The following is an 11,175-nucleotide window of genomic DNA, read 5'->3' as shown; positions in this document are numbered from 1 at the left end:
TGGTCAATATAGAATACAGCAATTTTATTGAAGTATTGGATTCCCAGGTAAAGAGCTTCAGAGACAGTTTAACGGCATGAGGGTTCAATGACACCAGATGATGACACAGGAATGTGAATTACAAAAGATAATCAAAAGTACGTGAGCGCATGTGTATCTCCACATGCACACATATAAAAGTTACAATGGTTTTTTCGTCTGAGTCTCTATCCTGCTTCTCATGTCTAATTACCAGTATAGATAATTTCCTCTGTGGACCAGTTAAAATTGGTAGGGCTATTGTTCTACAAATCAAAGTTTTAGCTACAACTCATATACTCATATGAAAGCCTCAGAAGTCATAGCTGCCAAGTTTTCCCTTTTCTCGTGAGGAAGCCTATTCAGCATAAGGGGAAATCCCTTAAAAAAAGGGATAACTTGGCAGCTATGTCAGAAGTACACATGATAAATTGTGACCAATAAAGCAAAACATGTAGGTTAGCTGAAATGTGTCCAATGAAAACCAACTGCACTGGCTAGCTGACAGAATGTGTCTAATGAAAGCCATGCATGTATAGCTGACATATTCCAACCAATTAAAACTATCTAAGTAGTTTAGTATGGTGGTACCAATTTAGAAAAACAACAACCATGTATTTCACTTCTGGATTGCATTTGAACAAAAGTAAAACATTTTTTAATTCAGCATCTTAATTGTCAAAACCAGCACACTATGAAAATCACGGACCCTACACATGGGGTGATAGGGAAGGGATAGTACTTCTAAGGGTGGGCACATTGTGCTTCTTCTGGAGTTCTTTGGCCACCTTTGGCCCCTACCCTGCACTCAGCTTTCACCTGTGGCTCCTAGAAGCTGTCAGCATGCAACAGCGGCCACACCCCAGAAAACTGCTTCAACTGACTGTCAAAACCAGGTGAGGGGAGCCAATGGGTCTCAGACCCTCGATGAGTTAGGGTCTTTCCCGTGCATGTTAAGAAAGTCTCCAGAGAATTCAGCCGACAAGACCAATAATGGGCTCAATGGTCGAGAAGGCAGTTTCTGCAGGTGCTACAGAGGGAAGGGAGGTGCAGATGGGGCTTGTCAACCTGGGAAGGAAAACTCTGGTCCTAAACCTCTGCCAACCTCCAAGATATCTTTGGGAGAAGAAAAGGCTAAGGAGTAAATCCAGAGTGGAGACCCTAAAGATGGCACCTTGTACACTTCCTCCTTCCAGGAACTCCTGCAGCCAAGCTGGTGACAGATCTGCTTTCCTTTGGACCACAACAATGAGGCCAAGAGGGGAACAAAGGTGACCACCATGAATGTAACAACTACCAGGGAATATTCCTGCTGTGTACTGTGGGGAAAGCTTTTGCCCATAGTTCTCAACAGATTACAGTCACTCACTGACAGGGTCTATAATGAGTCACAATGTGTCTTTAGAGCTCAAAGGTCAACTGTCAACATAATTTTCTCACTACATCCGCTGCAGGAGAAATGCCAAGAGTAGAGATGCCTTTTGTACATCACCTTCATAGACCCATTGAAGGCCTTTGACATCAACAGCCAAAAAGGATTCTTCATACTGCTCAATAAGATAGGGTGTCCACCTAAGCTCTACAAGATGATCGTGTCCTTCCACAAGAACATGTGTGGCACTGTCCAAAATGATGGCTCATCCTTGAATGCATTCCCTATAAAGAGTGGTGTGAAACAGGGCTGTATTCTTGCCCCCAACTCTCTTTGGCATATTATTCTCTCTGTTGCTCACTTATATTTTCAGCTTGTCTGAAGACACTTGCATCTATTCACTGATTCTTGATCCAAGAATTATCCACATACAGTATTCAAGTACACCCATCATCCAATAATTCTTGATCTTGGGTTTGCCTGAAGCTATTGAACAGGCCTCACTCAGGGCTTTGTAGGGTGTGGGGTTTTTTAGGGCTTTGTAGGGTGCGGTGATTAGACCTTCGGCAATAAAGAAGTAGACAGAATATTTTTCCAATAAGTGACCAGTTTAAACTATACAATCCCTTTCATACCTGTTCCCAATTCCTGGGAATCAATTCCTGGGATCAATATCCTGATCGTATGCATGCTTTAAAACAAATATTCTTCTAATCTCTATACAATGTTAATGGCCATAATTAATATAAATTAATCCATTGCAAATGTGTCTTCTAAAATAAGGAACACTGTTTGGTACAATACCAGGTTTTCTGACCATGGAGGAGAGGGAAGAAGAAGCTAAGCTATATAAAAAACTGAAGCTATACAAGAAACTCTGGTTTGAGATCTCAGCAGGCATACAACCTTTCAAGCACATCATCCAATCCATTAGGACTAGAGCTATTAGAAACTATACAGGTAAGTAGTTTTAAACATCTAAATAATACTGCTTCATAGACTAGATCGCAGAAGCAGCTAATTGTTTTTGTTTTATATTGATGTCTGTCAATATTCATGGACTAGTCACTCATTAATGCACATTAGTAATAGTAATAGTAGTTTGGGGCTTTTCTTAAGAGCTGTTACCCAATTAAACATTTTTACCTGATTAATGTTATTAGCGCTGGTCAATTAATCTATCAATTAAATTTGCATGTGGGTAAAAAAAAGTTTTTAAATAAGCAGCACAGTTTTTCATTTGTAGACGACGCACAAGCGAGTTGCAGTAGCATTTAGGAAAGAGACTCCCTCTTCATACCTCCAGAAAGTCCTTGCATATGTAGTTTTATAAGCTCCTGTATTAACATTTTCTTTTTATATCTGCCAACTGATTAATTAGGGGGTATCTTTTTAGTTGTTTACAAATTTCTTTAATCAATTAATATAGCCAGCCAGCCAGCCAATCAATCAATCAATTAAAAGTTGCAGCCCTAATTTTGTCAAAGTAAGCATCATTTGTTGAAAGCAACAATTCAGTGTATGCTATTATTTGTGTTCAGTATAATCTTGATTCTTGAAATTATAAGACATTGCCAATTCAAGCATTAGCATTCTTGAACATCACTATGTGGATGTAGAATTAAAAACTTTTTAAAAATATATCCATAGCTGCCAAGTTATCCCTTATTTTAAGGGATTTTCCCTTATGCTGAATAGGCTTCCTCGCGAGAAAAGGGAAAACTTGGCAGCTATGAAAATATATCAATAAATTAAAGTTAATGTACTAATTTCCAACAACTAATTCAGATTCCCAGTATTACCACTACATATCTACCTTGGCTGTTTCTGGGGATTTTCTAGTCCCAACAGTCATATTCCTTTTCTTGGGTTTTTTTTTAAACCTATGTTTATCATAGTTGTTTTTAAACTCTTATCCTATTTAAAGAGTAATTTCCTACTTGGTACTTCATCAAGTACTTTGTTCGATCTAGACAGATGGGATCAAAGGGAATGCATAAGTATTACTGCTTATGTACAAAGTTCTTCAACTGTCTTCAGGATGACAGATCGACAACCAACACTAATACGATCTAACAATATCTATTCATTTTCATATGGCATTGCATCACCATAGTAACTATGCACCTTTCATACTTTAAAAAGCTGTATTAAACCTTAGGGAATATATTAAATAAAGTAACAATGAAGTCCTTAAAAGAGATGTTATAACTCCTTTCTTTATCTGAATGGTGGAAAACAACATAAGCCCATACCTACCTGACAGAATTCAAGCAAGTGTGAAGTTTCTTGAAAAGTGTGTTTATATCAACTCAAGTACTGTTTAATGCCAGATTGCAGCTGTAGGGCAGAATTTGGGCCATGTATACACGTCTAGAGCGCCACACTGTATTATTTGAATGTTATTATTCTGTGAACCGCCCTGAGACCTCCAGGTATAGGGCAGTATATAAATTCAATCAATCAATCAATGCAATTTTCTTCTTCTATGTAATAAGCTTAAGCTATGACTCTACTACAGTGCATGGTGAATGCACACATTCTTATAACATTCTTGACGTTCTGCTACTGTGACAGCAAAAAATCCACATCGTTCTAAGAGGCCAACATTTAAGAAAGTCAGTTATTCTATTTTACTATAGGCATATTCACAATTGAAGACCAATAGCCATTGTAATTTTAAAAAAATCACATTCTTACTGACACCCACAGATTGGCCTTCTCCCAATTCCTTTGAGATCATAGCCATGATTTGCATATCCAAAGAAAGCAAAGGTGCTCTCTTGCTTCTGAAAGTGGTACAGCAGGTGAGTCAGGAAGTGAAAAGATGTGTTGCTCTCTTTCCAGAATCAGCTGAGGCAAAGTAGGGGCATGAAAAACTGAGAACACATTGCTATGGTCAGGTTTGGGGGTGTTGAATCAGGGAGCAGAATGTGCATACGGGAAGGTGTGGTTGTCACTAGGATTTGGAATATCAAGCCTGAAGCAGAGCATGTAGATGAAGAGATGAAGAAATGGCTACTGCTGAAGTTAGTGGTAGAACAGCTTTCTTTTCCTAATGATCCATAGCATGGAATTAGCCTTTCTCACAGCTGCTGCACACTGTATTGACATCTTCATTAAGTTACTCACTACAAGCACAATGTTTCATCCTTGGCCAGTTCAGACCCCATAAGCATTTCAGAGGATGACCCAAAGTGTTGCACCCTAAAGTGTTGCACCCTAAAACAAGCAGCAAGAAGTGGCATTCACCTCCCCACCCCGCCCGCATGCATGCTACAGCTAAACGCATCACTACAGTTGAGCTCTAGGATGACCCAAAGTGTTGCACCCTTTCTCATGACAGAGACAGAGCAGAAGAATGCATGCCGGCACTAAGATATCATATTTTCGTATCTTATAAACCAATTTCCACCTATAGACTCTACCAACATGACTAGAGGTAAGAACAATAATCTGAAGTTCAAAGCCTTTTTGAAAAATTGGGGTTTGCATAGCATTAAGCCAGCAATTTCATATACTTTAGACTTCTTGTGTAATTTATGCAAGTTCTCACTTTTGGGGAGCATCCTTTAGCTTTGGTGGGGCTAGAAATAGGAGGGGTGCCATGCAAACTCTAAGAATTCATTTTTATTTTAATCACATCTTTTGATGATGAAGGAGAATGTGGCGAGGAAACCAAACTGTAAGACCGATTCTGCTTCCAAACTGCAAGAACGATTCTGCTTTCCTAACTGTACCCTTCTAACTTCCAAGTAGACATGCTTAGAGCTGGGCTGAAAGAAATACTGTGTTAGGGTTCTCTGCTTTTTTTAAAGGCAAGCTGTATGAACTGATGTACATCACAATGTTTCACTACCTGCAGAAATATGGCCAATAGAGGCTGGCATGCACCTTGAAAAAACTTGATCTGGTAAGAAGTACTGTTTTTTAATCTTTGTTCACCTACAATTTCAAACCAACAAAACACAAAAAAACAAAAACTAAAAACAGAATCGTACATAATTCTATGAGGCAGAAAACATTTGTTCATGATTGGTTAAATGATAACTGAAGTGTCATATATTTAATAATGCTAGCCTCCCACATGCAAGTCCTATAATACTTCTTGATGTTAGAAAACAGTTTGTCTTGCTTTCTGCCTTTCACTTTATGAACATTATAATATAAATTAAATTGTCAGCTTCCTTCTAATTGATAGATATGGTTGGATGTTGAAGGAACTTAGTTTTGCACTTAAGATATAACTTCAACACTCCTGCAGTTTGTTAAAACAGGGCATGATAAGTCACTTGTGGGTTAGCAAACTATATCTTTGATACCAACATCAAGCATCCTTTCAATTCATGTAGAAAATAATGTAATTTGTCCTGACTTCCGAGCAATTATAATTAACATTAAAGTGGTCTTTTCTTTTTTGTCACCTCTACATTCAATACTTATTTGTGCCTATTTGTACTTGCTATCAGTTAATCTCTTTTATAATGATATCAATAACTGGTGTTATTATGCATGGAAATTGAACATGAAGATAAATGTGTGATCAGTGCTATCTTTATGCTTCTTGTTTTGATTTTATAATTAAGCTTCTGGTCTTGATTTGCTTTAAATAAAACTTTATCATACTCAACATATGCAGTGTGTTTCAAATGAATGTGCTGAAGTGCACTATTCTTAACCCATGTTTGATTAATATCCATTGTCTTTGGAATCCACACAAAACCAATCATTTATTTCCTTGATTATACCATAACCAAAGAACTTTGCAATTCAATTTGAAATAATGTGCTTCACAGCACATGAAAATAAGGTTTAAACAAGCATGGTGGTATTAAAACTAATGAAAATTTCCACTCAAGTTCTAAATAACAAATATACACTGCAGTAAGTGTCTATGAAGGAACAGATCTCTGCAGTACACTGTATTCACAGTTGCCTAAATTAAGTGTAGATTTGCAACTGAACAGAATTCCATTTTGTTCCCATTACCTGAAATCAGCATTTAAATAAATTGTCCTTAAACAATTCTGAGCAGGGCCATCTTAAGCATATCCGACGCCATGGTGCAAAGATCCCTCTGCGCCCCCCCCCCCCCCGGTTCCCCAGAGTTGTCGACCTTTTTTGGGGGGGGGTACCCCAAAGTTGTTGACCTTTATTTTAGGGAGCTGACACCATGCTTACCGTATACATTATCTCTAACAAGCCCTTAGAACAAAATAAAATGAAAAGGCAGAAGAAAATCTAATGAAGTCCTCAATTCCAAAGCAAGACTCACTCAAGACTCAGCAGTTCTTCTAATTCATCCTCATGATTCAAATCACCACATATCAAAATGTTAAAGCAATCACCAGTTTGTTGTTGTTTTTTAATAAATTGATAAAGACACAGAAAATGATGTTCCCGGCCAATTTGTGTTTAAGTACAAAGCTGATGTTTTCAAATATTATGGGGGTGGGGGTGTAAAGCAGTGACATCCTGAATCTAATAAGGACCCAAAACCTGAGAGTAAGCCCTGCTGAATCTAATAGGACCTTAAAACCTGCCCCCGTCTTTAAATGACTATTTGTTGGTGTTTGTTTGTTTTTAACCACTAACTGCATAGAGAGCACGCTCTCGAGTCCATCATTACCTCCGAACTGAGTCCGAATGGTAGTGCGGCCCCCCCGCTTTCCCCTCCCACCGCCCCAAATCTGAATGAATCCCTCCTCCACCTTTTTCCTCAGCGGAAGGGGCGGGGGGGGCAACGTACTTGGCGCCCCTCCCCGCCCCCTACACTGGGCAGCTTGAGGCTCACTTGCGACACGAGCTTCCTCAACAGTCCTGCTACTGCCGCGGGGCGGGCAGGAGGGAGAAGGGCGCGCATAGCTTTGTGCGCAGCAGCCACCGCCTCCTCTCCCAGGCAGGAAGTCTCCCTTCCAACTCTACAGTTCTATGATTCAAGCTTCTTGTTCAATTCTGACTGGTTAGCTTCACCCCTAAGCTCCAACCAGATCACAGCTGCTCTACAGAAACATTGGTAGAACAAACATAAAAAAGAGCAAGAGAAAACTGAAACTTTCCTCCCTTAAAAAAAAGTAATTCAAAATGGCCAACAGAGCCTTTCCAGATAATTTGAGGCCTTTAATATGCCCAAGGAAGTCTATGGGACCCTTGGTGGCCCACTGTGACTTGTTTACAAGGCATTTTGAAGATAAAGTTAGTTGCATCTGCTGGGATGCAGCCTATCTGGGGTCCTTCCCCAGGGTCAGCACCTGACAACTTCTCCCAACTCTCATCCTGTTCCAGTCATCCTCTCTATGATGTCTCCTTGGGATTTATGTTAATAGCTTGAGCATGTGGACAAGGTACTTCAACTAGTGCAGGTGAGCACTGTTCCTGACCCTTTATGGCTGGTAAAATCTAGTAGAGACAATATGGTTGGTTGGGCCATGGAAATAACCAATGACTTTTTCTGAGTTTGAATTGTACCGGGCCACCTGGAAGAGACAGTAGCAAAACTATTCTTAAATACACTTGCCTTACACCTGATGATGACCTTCGCCAGTGGGAGTATGATACTATTGATTCTCATTTATCTCTCAACGCTGCAATATATCTTTATGCTAAAGTGGTATATAAATATTTTTATAAAATAAGTGAGTAAAGCAGCATCCTCCGAATCCATTGCAGATAGAGCAGGCAAATGTTGCGCTGCTTCAGCTACAAGTGGTATCCTACACATTGGAAGGGTGGTAAACCCTGTCCTTAGTAATGCCCGAGGCAAAAAAATTCTGTAACTCTTTATGGTACAGGACAAAAGTCAGATATCATCTGCACCCTCCCTTCAAGAACTGCCTAAGTGCTTCCTTACACTAGCACTAGCCTGTTCTAGAGATGAAACAGCTTGAAACGTATTGCAATCCTGTTGCATCCTGTTCTCACAGTGGTCAATCTGATGCCTATGGGAAGCCTGTAAGAAAGACCTGAGTGCACACTAGTATTTTCAATGACAGCAGACAAGAGCAAGCAATTGATCTAATCATACTTTTACATGGGAAAGTCACATTTTCCTAAATCGATAAGATAAAGATTTTGAACTATATTACTTGCTTCAGGAACTGAACTTTTCAGTTTCAGAGGTAGATAAAAATAATTAGGAAACTAACAGGCTAAAAACCTGGAAAGTTGTGGAGAACTATACAGAACTAATATATATGATGGCATAAAACCAATAAGGACAGAACTAAAAGGATGAAATTAAGAAAAGTAGCAATCAAGCAGTATGTCCTGACAGCAAGATCTATACTGATATGATCTCCAAGAAAAAGGTACAGCACAAGAAAGATTTCAAAAAAACATTCAAGTTAAATTATATAATACTTTAGGAAGAAAAAAATACACTGTTACCCTGAAAAGCGTACAGAGTTTTGTTAGAGCGCAGAGTGGATGTTATAAGCACCAATCAGATTATTCCCCCTGGATTCTAACTTCTCCTACTCAATAATGAATAAGCGGAAAATATACTGCTTGAAGTGATTTGTCTGCTTATCATTTACCTGCTGTGCAAACATGTTATTTGTTGTCTTACATTTTATGTTTTTAAAATGTACAATTTTTTACTGTAGCCAGTGGCTATGTTTACACATCACGTTAAACCATAGTTAATGTCTAACTATGGTTTAACAAAAATGAGCAAAGTGCTAGAACGTGTTGCTCAAAAATCTCCACACTGCTTGTCCCACATTCTGGTTCATATTACTAATGAAAAAGAACTAAGGTGGTAGTTTTAAAGGATAGATATAAGGAACAACTGAGGGGTTTTTTTTGGGGGGGGGAGTGTAATATACTTTGTGTTGTGGGAGGGCTACCATGAAAACTGAAACCCCATGACACTTAATGAATACTTACTAACATAATCTTTAGTATTATTAAGTTGGCATACTGACAGTTGGTTCACTATTTTGTACAACACATCCTTGACTTCACAGAAATAGTTTATCTCACGAAATACTGGAGTGCATGTTAAACTGACATTTTTGAAAGATGAGGAACCAAGGAAGCATGAGGCGAATAGTCAACCCACAAACATAGTTGCTCATCACTCCCCAAAATGAATCTAGCCTGTGCTTCTGGATAGCCTCCTCATAAAAAGTTCTTTGGTTCTCAATTGGTTCTATAGTACATAGTCGGATTTTCAAACACAAATGCCTGGAAATGAACACAAATGATCAACCATACCCTAGGCCAACCCCACCATCTCTCACCACCAAAGGAACACAAGCGAACAGCAGAGAACCTGCACAAGCGACGCTGACAACCCCCCCCCACATATATTAAGTAAAACAGAAACATTGTCACCCACCCCACCCCCACCCATCTCTCCCATCTACCTGTACCTCTTTTCCCCTTTCTTCGCAATGTCTCAACAAATGAAACTGATTTGTAAAAATGTTACGAGAGACATTGCATATATCTTTGTAAATCAAGAAAATCTATAAATAATAATAATAATAATAATAATAATAATATGCCTAGAAAAAGCCAATGCATTTTCTTACAAGCCATTTCTGATTCATAGAGAAAAGCAAGCGGCTGGTGACCAACATGGGCTAAAACTTGTGTCCATGTGTGGGGACTGTGGGACTGGATATGTTTTGAGTGTGCAGTGAAATACGCAAGTAATACACTTAAGACTACCATTATCTTGTTATGCATAAATATACTTAGTGTACTACTGTAGGTTCCTAATACAGTGGAACCTCGGTTTATGAACACCTCGGTTTATGAATTTTGGGTTTATGAACGCCGCGGACCCATCTGGAACGGATTAATTCATTTTCCATTACTTTCAATGGGAAAGTTCGCTTCAGTTTATGAACGCTTCAGTTTATGAACAGACTTCCGGAACCAATTACACCCATTCTTCAGTTTATGAACGCTTCAGTTTAAAAGTACTCCGCGGACCCGTCTGGAACGGATTAATCCACTTTCCATTACTTTCAATGGGAAAGTTTGCTTCAGTTTATGAACGCTTCAGTTTATGAACAGACTTCCGGAACCAATTGTGTTCATAAAACGATGTACCACTGTAATGCAAGTATTTCTACATCATCTTTCAGGGATGTCTTTACTTGGATGAGTCTTCTGGGGAAGATTTTCTAAAAAGACACTTTTTCACAAATATCCCCAAAATTTAAGTTATACACTGCTCAAGGTTTGTGTGGCAATATGCCCTCCTTCCCCAGAATAAAGACTCATGACACCGGGATTAAGATTTAATTGGGTGGTTAAGGCCACAACTTTATTAATTATGCATGTAGAGCGGAATTGGCTTAGGCGTTGGAACCTAACAGACTATATCCGACTCCAACCCGTGTGTTGAAGTCTGTGAGAAGTTAACCACCAGAAAGGAGCCCCGCGACGTAGATCTACTAGAGCTCCTCCTGTGGCCACCGAAGGGGCGTGCCTTACGGCCCAGGCAACTCCAGGCTCAGGACCAAGCCTCGCCCCCGGAATCCTTTAACGGAATTACTTCTCCAAATTAGGGCAGTTGATGACGTAACCTGGCCCTCCTCCATCTAATTGTTATGCAAATTTCCAACGCCTAACCGCCTAACCTAAGTTGTGACGACATGCTACGAGGTAGGCGAAAAACCCATCATGGCTAGCCCAGTATGGGAAAAATCCTACCCAGCCCCCTGGCCAACCAGGGCGACCAACTGACGTCCACAGCAGCGTCCCCTTATCTCTTTTTAAGGGGTGGGCGGGCGGGTGAATTGTTCGCTCCGGCGAACAGGGGAAGAAAG

At 39.7% G+C, this 11,175-nt stretch overlaps 1 protein-coding gene across 1 annotated transcript in view; it reads right to left on the bottom strand.

Moving 5' to 3' along the window:
* Nucleotides 1-11,175, bottom strand: part of POLA1 (DNA polymerase alpha 1, catalytic subunit) — a 191,022-nt gene that overhangs the window by 71,839 nt on the left and 108,008 nt on the right. The gene's annotated exons all lie outside the window — the stretch shown is intronic.

The sequence above is a fragment of the Zootoca vivipara genome, chromosome 4 (assembly GCF_963506605.1).
Source record: "Zootoca vivipara chromosome 4, rZooViv1.1, whole genome shotgun sequence".
NCBI classification, from domain to species: domain Eukaryota; kingdom Metazoa; phylum Chordata; class Lepidosauria; order Squamata; family Lacertidae; genus Zootoca; species Zootoca vivipara.
The sequence above is the reverse complement of the archived record's forward strand: the minus strand, read 5'-3'. Positions and strand labels throughout refer to the sequence as shown.